The 17,445-nt window shown below is 43.9% G+C and overlaps 1 protein-coding gene across 2 annotated transcripts in view; it reads right to left on the minus strand.

Moving 5' to 3' along the window:
* LOC125763475 (zinc finger protein 391-like) overlaps positions 1–17,445 on the minus strand; it is a 223,971-nt gene that overhangs the window by 36,317 nt on the left and 170,209 nt on the right. The window lies entirely within an intron of this gene.

The raw sequence follows: 17,445 nt of genomic DNA on the forward strand, positions 1-17,445 counted from the left end.
AAAGTGGACCACCACAGCTGGTTACATTTTGTATCTTAACTGAACGATTAACAGCAGGAGAGAGTTGGCTTACAATTTTTTTTTGGGCAAATAATGAATATTTTATTACTGCTCCATTTTTAATATATTTATATCCTACAATTATTTGAAACAATTTTACAAATCATTATTCAGCAGCCCATCGATACATTCGCTCAGATGCACCGAGATGCAGTTTCGAAAACTAATTATTTTGGACCTTTTTTAACGACTTCTGTACGACGCAACCGGAAGTATGGGCGGAGTAGCAAAAGGAATTAATTTCATACCATTCGTACCGAAAGTTTTCAAGGACATTCCGAAGGGGAACGTCTTGGCCCCAAAAAAGGATTCCTGATGCTGGTCGCGCAGAATTTATGATCGAACGCATTAGGCCCGCGGCTACGATCCGATTCGTTGAGGCCTATTTTCACGGAATTTGAATGACCACAGGAAACGTTTAAATTATTCATAAACGCTTTTACGTACCTTGGCATCGTGGTGCATCATTCGAAGTTGTGATTTTCTCGTTAGCTGGCGTTACCTCCCATTTCGGGAGTGGGGGCTTCGTGTTTTAATTTAGCAGGATTATCTTTTACTTACCACCCCTTTCGCCTTCTTTTAACCCTACCTTCTCTCTTAGCCCCGGTACCACCCGGTGTCTGCCCAAAAGGTGTGGTCATATTTATTTTCTTATTCCAAATTGCACTCTGTTGGGCTGTTTCTTTTGTGGTCGTTGCAGTATGTGTGCGTACAATTATGGATTTTATTTAAAAAAAAAACCGTCAGGCCAAAAGTGAGGCAGCCGGAAATCGTTACCCGCGTACCGATGGACTTGGTAAAGGCAAATCGCTGTTGGGCTTCAAAGTAGAAAAAAGGACTTCAAATTAAAAACAAAACAAGAAATGGGGAGATAAGAAAAACAAAAAAAAAACCCCAAAAGGGTAGCAATTCGGAAGCACCCTACGGCTCAACAAACCGGCTAAAAACTGAATCCGAACGAAACGTTATCCTGACGCCCCGTTTCAACCATCTTTTTGGGCGGTTTGGTAAAGGGCTTTTGGCATACGGGGGGAGACAGAACGGCAGCCGCTCGTCGAGTAATTGCACAGTTCTTGGCGGACAGCTCTTTTTATTGCGGTTTGCGTTTTTACGTGAAATTATGCTTTCCTGCCTGGCGTTTCGTTGTGCCATCCAGCGGAAATCTGTCTTTCTCGGGGTGGAATGCGTGTTCGTTTTGCGTGCTGCACTCATTTCGGGGCGTGTGGGGAGAAGAATCCTTGCTTTGGTTGCTTCTCCTGGTTTGAAGTTTTTGGCTGCCGTTTGCTTGTCAGCAAAAAGGTTTGCTCCTGTCCTGTAGATCGATTTGCCGATGGTGAAGCGAAACCGTATTCTTACTGATCATATCGTCGATTGTTCGTGGGTAAGCTCATTTCATTGAGCCAATTTTACAAACGTGCTACCGAACGTGCGTCCCGTTTTTGGTCGCCCATTTTCCACCAGAACGATGTGTCTGCGTGTCAGCCCGGTCACGGCACGAACTCGCGGCGGACCCCGTGAATGAGGTTGCTCCAGTCACGATAATAACCAATGATTGAGCAGCCGCGCGGCTGAGGTCAGTGTGGAAAATTGAACTTCCTTTTCCCTTCGTTCTGTTCGATGGTACAGTGGGGTTTCGTACGATATGAAATTCATTGATGAAACTGGCGTGCTGGTTGGCTGTTTGAGTACTTTCTCTACAGCTCGTCGATTGAGAAAAAAAGAAGACTCAACAGTAACTTAGTGATGGACTGCTGCTTGAAGTACTCGTGAGGTTGAGAATCATCGTCCGCTGTTTGTCCACGGCGATGAAGGAAGAAGGTATTTTAATTATAATTTAAAACACACCGAGAACGTGTTTTCGAGAAGAAATGCCTTATTTTTGAATGGGTTTGACCGGTAAAGATGAATGAAATGTGTACCTTGAAGGAATAATGCTTGTTTGAACATGTCTAAGTGTTAAGTTTGGTTACCATAAATTCATTACTGATCACTGTATGATGAGAGACTGTCGGCCTAAGAACGCTATAAATCCTTCCTTGAGAACACTGTAAATCCTTTTAGTGAGTGTCGAATAGCAACACAAAAACTACATGTTTGATAGATAAAATATACAGTTATCATAAATTTGGGTTTTGATCAAAGGGTTTTGATTTTATTTCCCTGTATCTTACCTTCATTGAATGATACCCTTTAAAGAACTGGTTCATATCGACAACACAAAGAACTGACATTAAAGGGCCAGCAATAATTACGACTGTGCGTCGGAACGGTTTTCAGGTTTAATATTCTCCCCTTTTTTTACCAAGCTCGACAGACGGAGCTGTTATTTTGTCTCGAGTTTACGAGAACCTTGCATTTCCAGCGGTACCCCGGCATTCGGTAGCGGTTATCGTGAAATTAGAAAATCAATCAAAGACCTTGAAGGCGTTTTGCGATTGATTGAAGCAAATTTAAATATTTATTAGGTGCGGTGCTGAAATATCGCCTCCCGGCCATATTGGCGGGAACAGAGCAGCTCCCGTATCGGACTGTCTAAGGACGTTTCTAGTTCGGGACGTTTGGAATGTGGAGTAGATAAGTTGGAGAGAGAGAGAGTGAGACAGAGAGAAGAAAGAAAAAACGTGGGGACAACCTAAAATCAACCACAAAGCTTCCAAGTTACGCATGCTATTAGGCGGTAGACGACCGTTGATTCTTGCACTCGTGTCGCACTCTAAGAGACGCAGCTAGGTATGGGTGTATGGGGAAGAGGGGGGAAGCAGGGGATCGTGATTGATCTGCATAAATCAAACCCCGAGCAAGCAGACGAGTGGTCCCAGTGGACCCAGTTTCGTACCGTTCGGGTGTTCATTTTGTTACAATTTATTTCGATTTTTTTTCTGTTCTCCTTCAGCCTCCTTTAGCCGGTTGGGCTCCTCACGACGATTAGCCGCCGATCATGATGGCTGTCAGACGTTTGCGGGTTCGAAAATGGTGAAGGCACCCGAAAACGGCACCTGAAAACTTGTTCGGCATTTTTCGGCCGTCGATCGATTTGATCGATCGGCTCGATAGTGATGGTGAGCATATTTTATCGAAATATATCAAACAGCGACGTCGACGCTAGGGCAAAGGGTAGTGGGTTCTAGCCTAGCGTTCCGGGCTGCTCCCTAATCGGCGTGCCGATCGAAACCGAAAGGGCTTAGTTCGGTGCCGTTTGGCGGGCGCTCGGTTTCAACATCGTACCGAAAAAGCCTATCCATACACAGAAGTCGAAGAAATCCCATTTGATTGAATGCAAATTAGTATAGGGGGCCTTTGATTAGAGAAATGTATGCACTCGCCCTAGACACTACAGACCCCGGGCGGCTGGAAAATGATTGAATCGGTTGAGGGGGAAAAAAAGCGCCAAGTCACACGAAACATTAAGTAGCTAACGGGCTGTCGGTGGAGATTTGAATGCTTTGAATATGCCACCGGTGCCGATAATCGGTCTAGTTCGATCGGTATTTCGGGTTTGTTGTGCACGCAGACAGATTGAGCTCAAATTTTGGATGGATTTGGATAAATATGAGTAAACATGAGCGTTTTGTGCTCGTGGTGTGCTCGTGGAGATCAGGATGGAGTGTCAGGAGAGGAAATGGTTTTTCACCGACTTACAGGACTTCACAAGAATAATCATAATGGAGAAGAGTTAAGTAGGAACTAACTATAAAATTTTGTAATACTGTCATAAATTAAAAGGTGCAAAAAACCAATGCGAAAAAGAAAAGAAACGAACCATGAATCGAACAACATTGACAAAAGATATTAAGTAACTTGTACGTGCAGTATCAAAACAACGGCAAATGATCCAGGAGAGCAGAATAAAGAATCGGCAATAAAGACAGAGAATACCATTTAAATTTGAAACTGATAAATTATCGAACACACAGTAGCGACTTTCGTTTCGAGCTAAACGGTTTTGAATGTAAATGAGTTCATTCTGTCCCGTTTTGCGGGGTGTTTCAATTTTCGCGACCCCGATGGTGGCGTTCGTCGTTGTTTGGAGCTCCCTTTTGTGGGGTTTTTGTGATGTTGTTTTTTTCCGTTGGTCCGTTCTTAATCGCCGGGGGAATTGGTGGACGAAAGAAGATCGAATTGAACGCACCGGAGAACGGAACCGTCTCCGAAACGGTAGGCATTTCGGTAGTTTCTGAGCATTCAATCGTTCGGCTGTCATGTAATTGGTTCGCTAAAAAACCTGCTTCTGGAAACGCAACGAAAGACTTTTGGAGGTAGGAATCTGGCACCAGACACGGAGAGTATTTATCAGAAGCAAAAAGCGATATTCGATCGCAAAGGCAAAGGAAAGGATTTGCTGTTCGTCGGGGTTTTTTGACGGCGCACAAGCTGTGGGGGTTGTTGCGGTGCTGACTGATGGGTTTCATTAATTCGAACATTTCTCCTACGGTGTTGGAAAATATTTCACAAACTCGCTATGGCGTGAGAAATTGATTTATAAACTGTTGATCAGCTGGGTATGGAAGAACCGGGCTGGTGGGGTCTGAGAACGATATGTGAAGAATTTGGTGGTAGTCTGCTTAAAAAGAATATATCGGAGAAGTTCGAAGAGTTCATAAGTTTTTTTTGTTATAATTATTTTAAAAAGCTTAAGTGTAATATTATTGTTAGGAAAAAAGGACTTAGTTTATTTGTCGGAAATTTGTAACGCAACATAATATCAAACCAAAAGGTCTCTACTTCAAATTCTCCTATAGCAACCTTTACTTATCAGATATTTCCCTTAAAAAATCTAGGCGCTAACAAATTACTCAAAAGGGCTGTCATATAAAATGTCAACACATTCTCATTCTCAAAGTGATTCATTTCCTGATCTTTTTTTTGTTGCGAAACCATTTAAATAATTTATTCATCTTCACTCAATAATTACGATTTCCATTTCACACAGCCTCACACACACGGTACGTATGTGAATGTAGTCGCATAAATCGCATCTCGATACATCATCGACATACTTGACTCCGGCTCACCTTTAGGTCACGATCGTGTTGTACAAATTGGCTCTTTAGTCCTACCTTTTTACAACACCAGCAAAATCACCCAACCCTGTCCTTCCTTCATTCCTTCCTTCTGTATATATATTGCTGCCACCACCCACCGATGATTTCGTTTGACCTCTGAACGATTCCACCGTTCGTTCAACAGGTCGTTGATATCTTTCTTTTCCAAAAAGCATCGATCGATCGTCGATTCGCGAAGCATTCCTGCTGGGCGGGTGAGGAGGCCCAGAAGGGAGGGCAGGGAGTTATTCTCGCCCGCTAAGAGCTCGTTGTCGGCTTGTTGTCGTAAAGCTGTACCCGATACTGATAGCGTACGACCATTGCGCATTTACAACCATCCGGCTATTACATACATTTCCATTTTGGTAAATGGCGGTATCCTGTTGCGATTGTGCCTGGCCGGACGAAGTAAATCGCGACAATTTAAGTAAATTGTAGATAAATAGATTCTAATGAAGACATTACGATCGTGTGGGGAAATTTATGAAAATTTATAGATTCGATAAGCGTTTACATCGGCGGGGCATGTAACAGTTCGTGTGGTTCGGTTAGGTCCCTGCATCTGCACTGCATGCACTTTCGCAAATCTGTCGAACCCGTAACGTTCGCTTCCTTCGCCGCATTTGAATCTTGCGCACGGTACTCGGCACTATCCGCATCCGCATTGGTGATCGCACCGATAGTGCATCCTTGTCCTACGGGCGCGCACAAAAAAAAAACAAACCCCACACAAGGGTAATAATAACATAACCTCAAATATATTGATCATCATAAATTCAATAAACAAACGTGCGCACACCGTGTGAAGCGGGTGCCGATGAGTGGCGATGGGCCCGATGGTGCGCGGTTTCGATCGACGGGAAAACTCTGGCCCGGAAAACATCGATACATTCGAAAGGGATTGTGGTGAATTTGCGAAATCAAACACTGGCGGCGCGGGTACGGGGTGGGGGAGCTACGATTTTCGGATGATCACTCAAGTGGAGCAATGGAAAATAGAGTGTAGGGTGGACGCGTAGTAGGATGGAAGAAGGCGTATGAAAATCACAGCATTGTCGATTGCCGGCACCGGGAACGGTTAGCGTTCCGTTTGGTTTGAATACACCCGAACCGACGGGTGATGGTGGCGGCTGTGCCGAGGTAAATAATGTCCAGAAATGGGGCAATAAATCTTGGAAGTGTGTTGTATAATAATACTTTTACACTCGATGCCGCCCGTATGCCGCGGATGACGCCGCCGATTTGCCTGCGAGTGCCTAAACGGCTCTCTAAGATGCTGGCTGGTGGTTGCACTTTCGGGCTTGGAAGCAAACGAAGCACGCGGCGGTTGTTTGTCCATTGCGCTACAAATGCCGGTGGATGAAAGCAACCCGATGCGGCGCATGGTGTGCATGGGGCAACATAAATCTCGCACATATCCGTAATTTCACCATCGGTTGAGGACGAGGACGGGGACGGGCTTCAATTCGTCTATTCGTGCCGTTGCGGATCAATTTTGGGGTAAGGTAAGGGTAGGTCTTACAGAGCTAGAGATTTGGATTAAGTCTTCCACCATGCAGCAGACGTCACCTCGTGTGCACCTGAATGCGACCGCACCGTCACTTGTGAAGTTGTGAAGGCGAAAATGATAGTAAAATTTAGTGGTTGATTGTAAATTGACAAATATCACAATAAATCTTTCGGCGTTAGTAGTGTGCGATGCGAACTGCATTACCAGCCCGGGGGTTCGTCGCTTTTTAGTTTCGCAACAAGTCTTTCGAAACAATTTAATCAACCGGGACACAGGAGGAGGCTCCCGGGCTGATGATGACGGGTCGGGATGGTAAATCCAGACAGAGTGAACTGCTCGTAAACTGGTCAACGCGGCAACGTAAGAATCGCATCTCTACCCATGGTTGGTACAAGAAGCGATAAAAATAAAAATTAGACACATAATTTACATAGTCTCGCGGCGTACGAGGATGCAACAACACATTTTGGGGGTGATTACGAACGAAGTAACATTTACTTTATTACTTTGGCGGGACATGAACGATGGGTTTCCTTTCGCCCATACCCATTCAATTGGGATTGCAACACATCTTTAGCACGTTGGGCTTCTTGGACCACCTCCACCCTGCGGATGGAAAGACTACAGCGACTTACGTTATCAACTTGTGCACAGGATGTGCAAGAAAGCATCCGCCGCAGTAGTGCCAAACACCGCAAAGGACGCTAATTTGGGGCGACAAAAAAGCGGTTAAAATTTTCAACCGTCCCAACAGCACTGGGCGTGTGTGTGTGTGTTTGTGTTTTTGGGGACGTGTTTTTCAGCTTCCTTGAAGCTTCGTTTAATGGTGTCTGAAGGGTTTGGCCATAAATGTTTGAAAATGCAGTTTGATGATATTTTGTCCCCTTTTGCTGCCATTGCTGTGCACCATCTAATGATGCGCCTTGGCGAATTTGAACTCATTTTTGTGGTTGCTGATTCGGCCGGATTCATTGCAGGTAGCCGCTGTAATGTTTGATTGAGAGGGCCGAATTGTTGGCGGCAGACAAATTTTAGGTCGCGTTTGAAGCTACCGAAGTAACGTGTTTGCAGGAATGGGCTTGGTAGAATGTTTTATGACACATGTTGCTGCATGTGTTGGAAGTGTGTGTGTTTTTTTTCGTTGTTGTTATTTTTAAGAATGCAATTTCGGGTCTCACTGATGATTTCCTAATATGGAATGAGGTTGAGAATAAAATTTAATGTTCCTGGGAATCTTCTTAGCCCGGATTTGTTTTGCAAAATAGTAACTTATTTTATTTCTGTTTTTCTCTCATTTATAGTTCGGTTGATAGCGGCTCAACATGTATAATAAAGATTAAGCAGATACAATAATTGTAAAGTATTAGGTAAATTAGGTCCTATTTTTTTGTTTTGTAAAAGTATAATTTTGTAAGACTATTTTTCATTGAAAGTAAAATGATTTTTTTTCTTAAAGGTTTCTATAAGATTAAATTTACTAACAATCAATACTATAGCCGGCAAAGGATTTCTATTCTTTAAAAAATAGTAAGAAATACTTGTATAGTATTTAATGTAGACAAAGTTGTGTACAAGCTTGTCAAGAGGCTGAATGATTCTAGGACGAAGATAAGATAGAAAACTTCTACAGCGATTAAGAGCAAACGGAAGAAAAACACACAGCCAAACTTTAAACAGATCTCAGGATGGAGGGTTCGAGCCGGTGTTATAGGCTAATCGATTGGTCACGGTGGAAACAGCTTCTTACATTGCATTTACAATGTGGACAAGACCATAATGCGATTGATGCGCGAAACCAAAAAGGTACTCCAAGAAACAGTTGTAACTGAAGAACAAAAAAAGGAACAGAAATCATCAATGAACAAATGGAGCGTATTTAATATTGGTTAATGATGCGGAAAAAGGGCAACACCGACCCCGTCCGTATCTGGTTTTATGTTTTGTCTTTCCATTTCTCCGTTTGTGGCGATAAATCAGGAAGACGATTGGTTCCTAACGGGTTCCTCACCGTGTCGTGTGCTGTAGGAAGTGATGCTCATCACTCGAACTCGAAACCATGACCGATTGGATGGATCACGCCGTTAAGAGTGGATGGAACGTTTCACCAAGTGAGGATACAAAACAGGATAGATGAAGATGAGGTACAGTAGCATTTTAGTATGATTATTCCATTATCTCCAGCGAATAGACTCCCGGGCAAACGAAACGATTTCCCGGGTGCAGAATAGTTTTCAATTTATCGCGCAATCTAATCGAGAGCTGTATTTGTAAATGAGTGAATATCAATTGAATTCGTTGGATTGTTGAAACGATCAACCAGATGCTTATCGTGGTGAGGAAAAACGCCACGATGAAATAACATTTTTCCACCGTTGTTTCCACACCCTCGGAACCCCGTCGCCGTTAGGTATGGTTCCCGCACGCTCCGGCAAAACATCATAATCGTTTAGTAGTTTGCCATGTTTTCCCCGACATCGGCATCCAGTTAATCGATTCTGCCGCCAGGCGTTTGGGTAATTAGCAACTTAATACGAACAAATGCTGCACAGCCCCGTTTCTTACCCGGCCGTCGATTTATATCCCGAATATCGTTCGTGCCGGTCCGGTTCGTGTGTTAGCAAAAGCTTGTACGCTAACGGAACGGGAAGAAAACAAAACTAAAATATACAGGGAAAACTAGGAAAATGAATGCAAGCGCACTAGAAATCAGTGGTGCGCGAATTTCGTGTGCGCAATAAAATGTTATTTTGCCGCAGAAAATCACCATCACAGCCCAAACACACATATTTGTGCAAATACAGAAAAGCGATCGATTACCCTTCGGTGGCGATCACCGATTATAGCGATTTGGTTGCGCAGTAGCACAAATGCTTTGGTCAAATGCATCTCCACGTGAGCCCTTTGGGGGGTAGAAAAAGGGGGTGAACAAACGGTAGGAGGGAGGGGCACACTGATCGTGGATTAGCCAACATACCATCGGACCGACCGGCTTCAAGTGAGGCAAATAAATTGAACCATAAATAAAATAAATGCAAATAAATAAACATTCCCACGCTGCGGGCGGATGTTGAAAGGCAGCAGCACGGTGATGCCGGGCGTCCCAGAAAGGGGTGATGTGTTCTGTTGGTTTTTATGAGGCTCGTTTAGTCCGGTACGCGTGCGCTCCTCTTGACCAGGCAAGTTGCGAGGGCGTTCGTTATGAGTTTGCAACCGATATGAATCGCGCTTCCCCACTGAACAAGCACCAAATCCATATGATCACGTGTAGTTAAATGTTTCGCGTTTTCCGCACTAACTCCTTCGGGATTCGATACGCGGGGAAAACATGCTATCGGTACTTAAAAGTCCCTTCCATTGCTGCCAAGGGAAACCCCCGGCAATGGCCGGCAATCTGCATGTTTCTCTTTAATGCTGGCGGCTCGCTTAAGGGTAATGTGAGCGTGCGATAAGCAAATGTTTTTGCGACGATAGGTTAATAATCTCGAACAACTTCTGGTATGCTACCGTGTACCGGATGAACCTCACTGGCAGTAAGAAACAAAGCGAGTAAGGATAAAAAAAACGCACACACAGGCACGCACGTAATAGCCGTGTTAAAGACTACAACGTAGGGAGCTGAAAAAATCGAAATCTTCCCAGTAGCCCCATCGGGAACGATCAGGAGTCGGGCTCGTACCATGGAACGATCCACTCTCCAGCACTGTCAAACAATGCCCCCTATTTGTGCGCGATGCACTTGTGCTACGATACACCAAGGGCAGCAAAAGAGAGTGGCGAGAAAGAAAAACAACAGCAACAAAATACCAGCCACCACAATCAAAACGCATCTTCGGTGGAGATGTGAAGCGTAAAAAAGCTTTTAAAATCAAGCCGCCCAACTCGCCGGCTTCGGTGGAGCATTATTGTATCGGAATAGGTTGGATCGATCGCTACGGAAAGGGATGGTAGGAGGGGAAGGGAGGAGAAGAGAGAGAGAGAGAAGGAAAATCCTCGCCGGAACGGAAGCATCCGGCTTCCAGTGGAGCGTACGGCCATTGTTAATTCGCCGAGAATGGGTTGAATATTGATTTTATCGGAAGCGGATCTCTTTGAAGGTTTTAACGAAGAATTCGATCGCCGGCTTCTCCACCGAACCCTCGTGGGAGACTTTCGCAAATTGCAGTAAAAAAAAACCACCGAGAGTATGCTAAGAATTAAGCGCATCTTCTTGCGTGGAGCTGTGTGGGGAGAAATCACGGAGTATCATGGTTTTGCGATAGATGACTATGTGGATTTTTTTAATTCTTATTACTCTTTTAAACTGCTCCAACGGTTCTAGTTTGTGCAGTTGGAAAGAGAAGCCCTGTGTGTTCGATGTTCGATAGTGGTGGTCCAGCCTGTGTGTGTGTGTCTTTATTTGAGAAACCACTCTAAGTGCAGTGGCGTACAGTAAAATGCATCCGAATGCGTTTATTGGTGCACTTTCCTTACTGCTGTGTGTTGCATGTTGTACCAATTTTTTTGTTGTTGGTGTGTGCTCTTTAACGTTCAATCGTTTCCATTTGGCGGCATCCTTTGGTGGGTGCATTTTGATTGAAATCGTTGATGTTATGCGTGTCCACGGTGGATGCATTTGCGTAACGCAACGGTTAAAAACGAAGGTACAGCAAAATATCAGCCGAAACGCAAAGCGTATAAAGGTTGTAAAACACATTTTAACGTTTTGCGATTAAAGTGTGACGCACGCGATTCCATGTGATGAAAGTGTCCCATCCCATCGAGGGATGCCAATCGGGCGAATGCATCGCTTATAAATCACCGATGCAGGTTGAATTGTCAACGGGACAGATCGTTTAATGCCCATAATTAGTCGGTTGTCAATCTCGATGCATTTGAGTGAAATAATGTCGATAGCGTTGCGTACGAATGTTCTGTTTTCTCGTTTTTTTTGGTACGTTGGCTTAGAAGTGGGCGCAATTCTACGCCAGCACGTGCGTCTTTGTGGCACGCGTTGGCAAGGGCGGGTGGAAATTTACTGACCACTCGAATCAAGTATCTTGTCCTGCCCGGTGCCAGTGATCGATCGATCATCGATAAAGTCTAATTTAAATCGTTAAGCTTCGAGCAGCCTATCGCGAGGACACCAATTAGTCTCTGGAGGTTAGAAGCAGATCTTAACATGGATTTAAAGGCACGATATTTTAAACGGTAAGATATGTAGTACACGGTACAGATATATTCTCTCCGGAAAACAATGTATTGCTTCGTTTCAGTAGCAAAAAAAGAACATACAATTTATGAGCCTATTCTATTTGTAGCCGTATCAAGTGACATACATTCCGTGCACGATTACTTAAAGATTAGCTTCCTTAAATAGCTGAATGAAAAATTATCGATAAAGATAAAAAACAGCTTCTCCTTTTTCTTCCTCCAACTAGAAGTATCACTTACCCATGCAGTACACTGTATCGGGATGGAAGGGAAAATTGGTAGCAAATAATAAAAGCAATTTGTGTTCGTACAAAATCGGTCCGGGCAAAACGGGTAAACCGGCTCAGTCATTCCTAGACAAGCAAGTGAGTTCAGCGCAATGAAGGAACGGAACAGCCATCAGGCAGCGGTGTAACGCGAAGCAATACCGTATTCATAAATAATATCATTAAATTGAATGATTATTTATAATTTATTATTACAGGTATCGATTTCACGATTTATTTTCACCTTCCGTTCGTTGCTTGGGTGCGCGTGCAAGTCTCTTAACACGCACGCATGTGTGGCTGTGTATCTGTGTGTACGATCAATGTACTGCTGCTGCTGCTGTCATGATCGTTTCGAGCGCGGTGGAATCAGCATCCGCGAGGAATTAGATGGTATTAAAGTATTAGACAAATTTCGCGCCATGCTTTCGGCGATTGGGTTATGATGGGGGGATCAATTTACTCTGCCCGAGTTCAAAATCAGTTGCTTGATTTTGTGGCGCGATTGGTTGGGGTTGAGGGGTTTTGAGAAAGAAAGATGATTATCGCTAATTCTAGCATATCGATGATTATGATTGTGATCGGATAAAAGTGAAAGGAGCTACTGCATTCGAATGTATGCGAGTTGTTGCCACGCTGTTGGCACAAATCAATCGTATCCTTTTTGGCGCAGGTTCCTGCACACTAACCTAATAACGAAGAAAAAATGGTTCGACCACACCGCACGCAACCCGGAGTAGGGGTTACACGAGATGCTTTGGGGCAATTGGTCGTCTAAAGATATGTCTGTGCGTTCTGGTGAATGCGTTCTTCCTCCTGTTTGCTTGGCGTGCAACACAATTAGCCGCCGGTGGGTAGGCTTGAATTTCGTTGGAATTCAAAACGTAATATAGCACACGATGCAGGTTTCAGGGAAGCGAACGCTGAACGGATGAGTAAAGTTGGCCCTGAGGGTAGAAGGATTTTAGGAATTTTTCAACCTCAACTGCTGGTACGGAGAAGCTGCTCAGGGACATCAGCGCGCACAGGCGCACGGGATGTAGTAATCTGGTGCGATGTTCGTTTTCGGGATGAATTTAAATATCACTTCAGTATGTTAAACGCGAAGCACGGAATCAACCCCAAGAAGACCCGGCCAAGAATCATCGCGTCTACGGGTAGCACGTGTTACACTTTCGTTTAACCAACTTGAGCTGCCGTCCAGTCACGAACTGGAGTGGCGATGGAGCCATGATTATAGCCCTGGCGGAAGCGGACTTTAGTCGAGATTTAATGCTTGTTTAAGACGCGGCAAACTCTCGGCTCGTTTACACTTCCTAAGAAAAAACAAAATGCGAAACGAAGACGAAGTTGGGCAGTGATCTGAAACACAGCTCAACACAGCTTGCGGGCGTTACGAGTCCAGCTCAAGAACATATTTGTAGAATGGGAAAATGGGGGGGAACCTCACCAAAGTTAGGCGTCCCTGTAAGGGTATTATTAGCGGAAAAGGGTTTTTGGGGGTTGTGAAAGAATTTTTCCCTCTCCCCCTCAAGGGGTGGAAGGGAGTCATGCAAGATATGGCAATAGAAGAAAACGAAACTTTAAACGTCAGATGCTGCCGGTGCGCTGGCTGAATGCTGTCGGTTTTGCTGTCAGTGGAGATGTAAGGTGAGCGTAACCCCGTTAAGGCGTGTTATTAAACCACTACCGTTCTTGTTTATTTACGGAAGATTTTATTGCTTGTCTTACAAAGAGAAATATTCTGAGAATTAAAAACAAAAATATTTAATAAAATGAAAATATTGTCAAAACAATCGTTGGATATTCATGAGACTTAAAAAAACGGTTTCAGAAGGAAAAAAATCCAATTTGCAATTAAAGAAATAAAACTTTCTGTTATGTTCTGAAAGTGCTAAGTTAATTAGTGCATTCTGTTCCATTCCGGTAATAGTTCTATGCTCATTGCAGCCCTCTTACGACTGTTGTTACACAACGCAATTTATAGATTTTCCTCCAACAAACTGATCATCGATGTAAACAAAGAATAATTATTTCTAAAAACAATAAAACGTTACGCATTGCACCACAAGCAAATACATCAAGGTGAATGTATAGTTTTGTTGAGCATAAAATATTTTATAGCATTCATTACAACAATGATTGGTACCAGATGCCCTGGTACACCCGGTAAAATAGTCACCACGCTCACTGGAAGGCTCACTGGCCGGCAACAATTAGCAAACTGACAAATAGGTTTCCCCGTACCTGGCAGGTTGTACTCTAGCCAACAGCAAGCGGCGTTTTGTGGGTCACCCGTCGACTTTTGAACCATCCCGTCGTAAAGTGTGCCTTTAGCAAAAGCATCAGCGGTCCATAAATAGATGATTTAATGATTGCGCGCGTATGAAGATTGTGGTGCGCATGGGGTTTTACGTACCGTGTGCCAGGACGCTTCGATCCATCATTAGCTCTCGGTGCGTCGGTGAGCAAAGGAAACTATAAAACCGTGCTCCACGGTACGGTTGATCCTTAATCATGTCCACCTGCAACCGTTACCATCATCCTCAGTAAAGGAGCAGGTGATTTTTTTTGTAGAAGGAAAGCAGAAGTAGGAAAAAAGAGAAGGAATGAAAGAGAAGACATGCCATCCCTAAATTGCACCTTCTGGTTTTCACTTTCCCGTGCGCTGTGGCTTTTTTCCGTTCGTTTTTTTTTGTTAGAATTTTCTCGATCATTTGTGTTCCGTTAGATGGAAACCACGGGGATTAAACGAGAGGTTTTAATTTCCATTAGAAAGGTTCTATGAGATGGATGATTTCCTGGGGATGGGAATAGGAATAAGAACCTGATTGGTACCGGCCTGGTGCAACATGAGAGGTTGATCGATACACGTGTAACCTTAATGCGCAAGGTGTAAATTGAGCACTTCTGGAAGAGCAAACCATGTTAAAAATTATGTTAACTATACGACGAAAAGCCATAACATTCAGAAATAAATAAAAAAAATATTATTTTTCTTTAAAGAAAAAAAAAGAAAACGCCATTTTCACGCAGTAATTTTTGTGCGACCAAAAGCATGATAATGAATTTTGCCTACGGGTGTCGAAAGTCGAGTCTCAAAACGTTTTCATTAGTGCATAGTTGTGTCTGCAATTTTGGGCTGCACTTTGCTATGCATTCCGGGCGCAGTCTGGACAGTCGGGACACGCAATGCCGAAATAATTCATTTACTGATACGCTACTCCCGGTGTGTCAGAGTCGAAATGTTCGCGAGCTTCCTTTCGTATCGTTAATGATCAATTCGGAAGAAGCCGTTTCTTGCTGTTGCTCTACTCACATTCTAATGGCAAACCAGCGTACGTGCACCGTTAATGACGAATTTGCGTTTGCTGGTGATGTTTTTTGTTGTAAGGTGGTATGATGGTTTGTTGTTGCAAAAACCTGGTGCATCTTTCCGTCTGGCCGGTGAACAATATTAAATCGTTCGCTCGTGCTCATGCGTTTTCCGAATGGGGGCCTGGTTTGGCCACTTCCAAATGGTGCACTGTCGGTTTGCTAAAGGCACATCACGATCATGGCACGCACTGCGGTCGGAAATGGAGGGGCGTTGTATGCCGGGGTTGCGCATAAACGATCGGTTTAGAACGTTGCAATACACGGTCAGGAAGAAGTCGCGCACCGGTAGCGAATAGGACCGGACGCACAAGGCATACAAAAAAACTGCATTTGCATGAACGCACACAGAACGTTTGATTTTCGTGCTGCACCATGCTGGCTCGGGAACCGTTTGGCTGGCTGGAAGGGAGCGAAAATTGCCAGTTTTGCAAATTACAAAATCGTGATTAGCGCACAAGCCGAGCGCACGATCGACAAAGTGTGATCGACCGAGAAAAAGGTCTATTAAAAAGGGGAGGTGGTTGAGCCAGTTGGATCGTGAGTGGTGGAGCAGAATGGGGGGGAAGAAAAAAGTGTGCACAAATATGAACCGAAAAACGGATCGAACGCAGAACAGCAAGAACACCTTCAAAGAATGACATGCAAAGTGTGCTGCAAAAAAAAAAAAAAACAGAGGAAGATTCGTCTCCCCACCGAGTCCGAATCGGTCAGCTGACAACACGCTCGAAAGTACGCGTATTACGTCCATGGCATGGCGTAATACAAGTGGCACTGTCACATTTCAATTCATAATCTGTCCGTCCGTAGGCTCGAGCCATGAAACGTGCGACAGCGTCTGGGTTGCCGCATCTCGCGTCGTCTTTAAGCGTTTTACCTTTAGTTTTACAGTCCGCTTATCTGACCGTGTGGGGAGGTGTTTTTTTTTCTCTGCCGCTGTTATGTCTCGTCCCTGTCCGCGTGAAACGCACGGATCGAACGCAAAGCGAACGCGAACACGTCAATGGTTTGAAAAGATCGGCGATTGCGATCATCGAACAACGGAAAACATCGTCCCGGACGAGCCGAAATACACACGCCCGTCTGGACAAGGGGGTTTCGGTTGGGTTCAACATGGCACGAAGATGTTTATTATAATAAAACATTAGGGCCAAAGTACGACGACGCGACGCCGCGGTCATTTAATCGGAATCAATTTTATGTAAATCATTGGTTCGGTCAGACCGATCAAGTGGATCGGGGAACCGGGTAGTTTCGGTGGGCCCATCATGCTGGAGACGGTTGGACGAAGATTGAGCTTTTGCTACTGTATTCGTGGTTGACTACGAGCGCTGAGATAGATGGACAGTCGTTCGAGTCCGTATTTCGACACGAGCTGAATGAGAAACGGTTCACGGAAGTTTTTAAAATAAGTCCTTCTGAGGTATAGAATGATATATTTTATAAATTTATTTCTAATAGTTCGATATTTTCATGTAATTTGTAATAATAAAAATTCGTATTAGAGTATTTTAATTTTTTTATTTTAATTTTAATATAATATTTCTTCTATCTATAAAATAGCTTATTACATTAAAGCACATAGTTTAAAAATAAGTTCTCTAGAAAGGAGAAATCTATCCATATTTTAGTAGTACATTTATTTTTAGTAACAATAAATTACTAACCCTGTTCATTGTATGGATCACTTGCACAGCAGATATATGTACAACCCCTGTGACGCTTTTCGTGTTGCTTCTAGAGCTTGGCTCTGAAGAAGGATTTGGATATTCCATTTTTCCCTCCCTCCAGGATCCATTTAGACAATGTATGTGCATAAATTTACCATACATTAATGTTGTACAAACTGATTTGATGAATTTCTCATCGCGTCCCAGCGAGAAAGCGTTCACTCGTTGGTCGGTGCTCTAAGGCGTTTGAAATTCGTCCTCTGAACGGTTGAAAGTTGCCCGTAAGCCGCGAGACACGGCTGCCCGGAGTAGTAACGCCTTGACTGGACGTT

This window comes from Anopheles funestus, chromosome 2RL (assembly GCF_943734845.2).
Source record: "Anopheles funestus chromosome 2RL, idAnoFuneDA-416_04, whole genome shotgun sequence".
In the NCBI taxonomy this organism is placed as follows: Eukaryota; Metazoa; Arthropoda; class Insecta; order Diptera; family Culicidae; genus Anopheles; species Anopheles funestus.